Here is a 6,596-nt window from a genome sequence, read left to right as displayed (position 1 = left end):
TGCCAAAAAGATCCAAGAGATCTTGTACCAGAGGGGTATGCTTGACCACACTGAGCGTAAGCTGAAGGGCGTTGAAGAGGTTGCTGCTAAGGAAGTGTTGCTTGCCAACCTTAACAAAAATGAAGCCGAACGCGTCCGTGACCAAGCTCAAGCTGCCCTCCAGGAAGCTCTGATCACCAAGGAATGGCTTCTACGAGAAGCGTTGTCGCAGGTATGCGTTGCTTCATAATATCTTTACGCTTTTCTTTATACTTAGAAAAGTTTTTGATACATATATTTTTTTTTTGTAGGTTGTGCATCGGATCTTCACGAACACATCTTATGACGATGCCATGAGCGCAGCCCTCAACGCTTCCCATGAGGATGGGGAAAATGCTGGTTTCTTGCTTGGTCTGGGGTTTGTTGAGAAGGGCATCCCGCCTTCCAACTTCCCTCTTTAAGATGTGGACACTGAAGCTACTTACGACCAAGCAGTGAACCAGTATGCTGCCTTCCCGCATCCGGTGGTGGAGAAGGTGAACGAAATTGCTGCTGCTGATGATGGGCTAACTATTCTCAAGGCTTTCCTTGAACCGCCACAGCCAACTGATGGTGCGGGTTCGAGTGGGTTTGGAGGGAGTGGTCCTGAAGTTTGAACCTTGAGATCCCTTCCCACCGTTAGGATAGATTTACATTACTGTAGGCGGGTAGATACCTGGTCATTCTTGTAATGTTTGAATTTTTTATGAAATATAAATGTTTGTGCGGGTAGGACCGTCACTTTCACTTAATGACTTGCTTTATAAACGTTATATGACTTGCTCATGCATATTATAGTTTAATTTGGCACTTGTTTTGCCTCATAAACAATATATGATTCGCTCGTGCATACTTTAGTTTAACTTAGCAATTTTCAAAGTGTTTTGGATAAGTTAACCTTTCGACGCGTGGTTGTCAATAGGTTAGTGTTCAGTTTCCTCTATCATGATTGTGCGGGTAGGACCGTCACTTTCATTTAGTGGGATGACCAATCTTCACCTATAACTGACCTGCGTGAAGGTTTTCCTCATCTTTTCCTTAGAAATTTTTGCCGTTTTGTGTTTATGCGAGTTTTGCCGCCTTCCACACGCAACGACTTACTTCCCCACTTATTTATGTGGTGAATACCGACATATCAGTGTTTTGAATAAGTTAACCTTTCGACGCGCGGTTGTCAATAGGTTAATGTTCAGTTTCCTCTATCATGGTTGTGCGGGTAGGACCGTCACTTTCATTTAGTGGGATGACCAAACTTCACCTATAACTGACATGCGTGAAGGTTTTCCTTATCTTTTCCTTAGAAATTTTTGCCGTTTTTTGTGTTTATGCGTGTTTTGCCGCCTTCCACACGCAACGACTTACTTCCCCACTTAATTATGCGGTGAATACCGGCATATCAGTGTGGTCAGATCATAAGTATAAATGTAAGACCATCAGCGTCAATGTGATAAGGAGAATCATTTCCATTAGAAGTGGCTCTAGGCCTTTTCTTTACAAGTTTGGAATTGATCTACATGCAGCCTGTGTAATTGAGCTCCCTTCCATGTTCTTGGGATGGGGGTGTCATCGAGCCTTTCGAGCCGATATGCACCTGGTTCGGAATCTCGTTGTTTACGCAGTATGTAGTCTCCAACATTGAAGCTGCAGTTTCATCCGTGTTTTCCCCAACTGGGGTTCTACACGCATTAGCCTGCTTAGCGTCCATTACACCACGAGGTGAGTGAGTTTCCCATTTCTGACGAATGCTTCGACGACGTCCTTCAAGGATACGCGTTCCTCCGTGGTATGGCCTTTTGTCCTGTGGAAGTCACAGGATTTGCTCTGATCAGCGTTGTGACGCTGTCGAATTATTGGAGCCTTTGGCCATGGGAGCCTCTCGGTGGCAAATATTTCGATGACGCTTTTGGTGAGTGGCGTCCATCTGGAGTTCCGGTTCGACGACTGCATGTTATCCCTTCCGCCTAACCGAGGGTGCGAGCCGGATGAGGTGTCAAAGTTTACCCTTGACTGCCAAATATCAAGCTTCCTCTTTTTGTTTTGTCGGGCGGTAAGGACGTTATTTTCTCTTGTTTTTTGAGTGTAGAGGTTTGTGCTATGGGGAAGATCTCTACCCAGTTGCTTTTCCGTTTCCGCGAAGCGTTTAGCTGCTGTCATGATGGCATCCCGTGGATGGCATGCCATCTTTACCCGTTAAGGTGCGGATGAGCTCTGGGTCTTCCGCGCCCTGGATGAAAGCAGTGCGGACAAGATCTTCGCTAATAGTGCCCAGACTTAGCTTCTTTGAATTGAAGCGCGTGATGAAGTCTAGTAAAGACTCATCTTCCTCTAGGATGCAGTTGAGGATCGTCCATTGCTCTTCGGTATACTTTCTTTGTTGACTGAAGTGTTGGCTGAACTTTTGCTGGAAGTCTGCCCAATCGTAGATGTGGTGGACCGGTAGACGGTCGAACCACGCTCTGGCTGCCCCAACAAGCGTCATTTGGAACATGTAACACCACGTGGGTTCCGTCCAATTGCTGACGGTTGCCCCCGCTATGAATCTGTTCAAATGATCGTCTGGGTCAGATATACCATCATATGTGCCTAAGTTGGACATTTGTTTGGCACTTTTCGGGGCAATTGCTTCCGCAATGTCCCTTGCAAATTTGGACGTTCCCCGCATTTGCAACAGTTGGTCTGAAGGTTTTAGAGAAGTCACGTGGGTTTCCACCCGCGTTTTTTGGTTTAAAGGTTTCTCCAAAATTTCTTCTGTGGAAATCTGCTTGTTTACGCTTCCCTTTCGCCCTATGGCGCGGGTTTGCGTCACTGTCAGATTCTTCCCAATCTTTATCATACTCGCACTCATTACTCATGTTGAGCTATTGTCGAGTGCTTCCGAATTCGTCAGCCTGTTGGAGTGAACGCAAGCGTTCATCCAACTCAGCTTGGAATTCCTTCTGACGTGCTTCCGCCACGCTTTAACTTGATCAAGTGTTTGGCGGGGGAGCCTCGTCTGTTGTCTCTCCAACTGGGTATCGGTGAATCCCAGGGGAGGATTATTTTACTGCACTTGCCCCGGCTTGGGTAACCGGGGTAGTGTTCGTAAAAATTGTGTACTCGCCGGTGTTCCCCCCCAGTAGCTGGGGTTGTGGTTACCGGAGTTTTTTGGTCACTCGTTGGCCTTGGCCACCGGAGTAACCTTAACCATCTTTCCAGAGGTTTTGAAAAAACTGAAAATTAGTTCTAGCTTTTATGCACGGATGGCGCCAATGAAGAAACACTAAGTGACCCCGGCAGATTACGGATAATCTTAGGGTCAAGTAGATGTTTCCCACGAGGGTTAGGTCCGGCAAAGATGGTTATTCTTTTGATGACCTGCAAAACAGACACCGTGAGCTCGTCACTAAGAAGGGGGGGGGGGGGGCTCCTTGTGACCACCCTCCGGCGTGAGAATCAGACTAGATTGCTCTGAATATAAATGTATATTAAGAGAAATAGCTATAGCAGATAAGATATGTGATGGTATAAGATAGTGTATGATGCCGTTCCAAGGTGTTGGAGTATTTATAGCCGAAGGTAGGTTTCCAAGCAGGTACAGCCAGCTGTATAATATTCCTTTTCTACCAACTGTGGGCTACGCACGTGCCATGCTGGTGGTTGGTGGGTAGGCAGCGGCTGATAGTGACATGGCCGGCTGTGTACTATTCCTTTTTCACCAACTGCAGGCTATGTACGTGCCACGACAAGGGTTGGTGAGTAGGCAGCGGCTGATAGTGACATTTTGTACTAGAGCGTGCTCCTCGTCGTACTGTTGTCAGTGAGCTGTCACCCTGTGATTGGTTCATGGGCTGCTTTGGTCAGATCTTGTCTATTTTGTCCATACCTTGGCATGTATAGTACAAAAGATCCTCCAGAAGCGTACGGACTGACTCATTTGGGCGGGAGTATTCCCGCCTTGCTCATTCCTTCTTCAGGTGACATTACTGAATTATTGAGAGTTAGTGCCTTGTGCGTGTAGCCTTGCTATTAGTGCGGGTAGCCTTCCCTGATGGCTTGTATCCGCAGCTGCGGGAACAGGCGGGATACTTCACCAATGGGAGGCTTTTCCTGCGGGAACAGCTGGCGTACTGCGCGTAAGGTCTTCATCTCTCTGAGCATGGTGGGTCCTGCGGAACCAGTTGGTCTTTGCGCAGACGTCCCTCTTCAAGGTGAGTCTTGCGGGTCCAACTGGGCCCTGCTGGGACCCACCTCTTCAAATGGAATTCCTTTTCTTCGTCCGACTCTTCTGAGGAAGGAAGACAACCTTATATTTGAAGCCGGGAGGATAACGGTTATTAGCTGGATTAACGGTTTCAAGGGCGACAAAGGCTAACAAGTTCGTCCTGAGTTGATCGAGTATTTATGGGCTAGACGTCCCGATGATCTTGTACCATACTAATGTTATTTGTTTCTTACGACAATAGTTACGCATACCAAATCTGAAAAAGGAAACATTTATTATGTTAATCGTGTACAGACGAAACTGAGACAGGACAACGACATGTGACAAATTTACGACTCCTAACTTGTCCATTACGAAACCTCACATCAAAATTTAAATACAACGAAAATTAAAAAAGAAAGAAAAAGAATAGGTGAACGCCACGTGTAAGAAAACTCACACAGTCAAACCAACCAAACAAACCCATAATAATAATAATAATAATAATATTATTATTATTATTGCAGCCGTACGTAGCCATCTGAGTCACGCACCCGTGAAACCACCGATCAACCGCCGCCTCTTCTCAACCATTTCATGGATCTCCGCCGTCGCCTCCCTCCTAAACCTCCTTCCATAACCCACCACCACCACCGTATTAATAATAATAATAATAATAACAAACCCAACAAACCCATCACCGCCGATCAATTACCTTCCGTTTCCGACGCATTGCCGCTTCCGTTATACCTAACTAACGGAATATTCTTCACTCTCTTCTTCTCCGTCTCCTACTTCCTCCTCCACCGTTGGCGCGAAAAGATCAGATCCTCAACGCCGCTTCACGTCGTCACATTTACCGAACTCACCGCCATTGTCTCCTTAATCGCCTCCTTTGTTTACCTTCTAGGGTTCTTCGCCATCAATTACGTTCAACCCATCGTCGAAAACGACGTCGTACGCCATTCCAAACCCAAACCCACCATTATTATCCCCAAATCGGCAATACCCACAACTTTAAATCCCAAATTAGCAATACCCACAAGCTTAAAACTTCAAGAATTTGACAAATTGGCAACACCCAGAAGCATGAAATCGGAAGAGGACGAAAAGATTGTGAATTTGGTGATTTCCCGGGGCAATTCCATCGTATTTCGCTCGAATCGAACCTCGGGGACTGTCGGAGAGCGGCGGGGATACGGCGGGAGGCGGTGGAGAGGAAGACGGGGAAGTCGTTGGCGGGTTTACCGTTGGAAGGGTTCGGTTACGAGTCGATATTGGGACAGTGTTGCGAAATGCCTATCGGTATGTGCAGCTGCCTGTTGGGATTGCTGGGCCTTTGTTGTTGAATGGGAGTGAGTACATGGTGCCCATGGCGACAACCGAGGGGTGTTTGGTGGCGAGTACGAATAGGGGGTGTAAAGCTGTTTTTGCTTCCGGTGGGGTGACTGCGGTTTGTTGAAGGATGGGATGACGAGAGCGCCGGTTGTGCGGTTTGGGACCGCTGCCAGGGCGGCTCATTTGAAGTTCTTTTTGGAGGATCGGATTAATTTTGACGCGTTGAGTATTGTTTTTAATAAGTAAGGTTTGCTACTTTTAGTTGTGATTTGGTTTTTGTTAATTGTCTGTTTATGGTAGATAATGATTCATCAATCACTATCAGAAAGAATTGTTGCTTGAAATGTGATAGGATTTTATCTAAATATTGTTATAAAAAGCCTGCATTTTGTTTGAAAGCATAAAATTTGAAAGAATTTATTTACTTAAAGACAGATTGTTATTATTATGTTATGATCATTAGAATATGCAAAACCTTTTAATTTCATTAAGTTTAGGGCTTTATCTGCAAGGTGTAACTACACTGAATTAGAACTTTCTTTTAGGTTCAGCATTGCGTACTGTGATGAGCTTCCTCTAGTGGGATAATTGATAAAAAGTTGCTACTTTTGATGTGTATAAGTTTGACAATAATGCAAGTTCTTTCTGCTGGCATGAGATAATAAATGATGGTATATGATGTGATACTATATTACTTCATTGTTTGGCGTCACGTGTTTCTAATTTAATGTTGCGTGTTTGGTTTGTTTTCATACGTGTGGCCATTATTGTTAGGGCTACTATACTCTCTGGTTACAAAGATATCGTTCTTGATTGGTTATTATTGTCTCTTATACCAGATCGAGCCGATTTGCAAGGCTTCAAAGTATTCAATGCTCAATAGCTGGAAAAAATCTGTATATCAGATTCACTGGCAGCACAGGCGATGCAATGGGGATGAACATGGTATCTAAAGGTGTCCAAAATGTTCTCGACTTTCTTCGCATAGATTTTCCCCGATATGGACGTGATTGGCATATCTGGTGGGCTCCCAAAATCCTTTTAACTTCTATTAGGTGGC

At 45.3% G+C, this 6,596-nt stretch overlaps 1 pseudogene across 1 annotated transcript; it reads left to right on the top strand.

Moving 5' to 3' along the window:
- Positions 1-4,795: 4,795 nt before the first annotated feature.
- Positions 4,796-6,581, top strand: LOC143594943 (3-hydroxy-3-methylglutaryl coenzyme A reductase 1 pseudogene; annotated as a pseudogene). Its single transcript, XR_013146438.1, has 2 exons — positions 4,796-5,778; positions 6,376-6,581. The product of XR_013146438.1 is annotated as a 3-hydroxy-3-methylglutaryl coenzyme A reductase 1 pseudogene (transcript).
- The last annotated feature ends 15 nt before the right edge of the window (positions 6,582-6,596 follow it).

The sequence above is a fragment of the Bidens hawaiensis genome, unplaced genomic scaffold (genome assembly GCF_021521415.1).
Source record: "Bidens hawaiensis isolate Kalapana, Puna unplaced genomic scaffold, B.hawaiensis_p1.1 tig00044351_1, whole genome shotgun sequence".
Taxonomy (NCBI): Eukaryota; Viridiplantae; Streptophyta; class Magnoliopsida; order Asterales; family Asteraceae; genus Bidens; species Bidens hawaiensis.
This window is presented reverse-complemented; position numbering and strand designations above follow the sequence as displayed.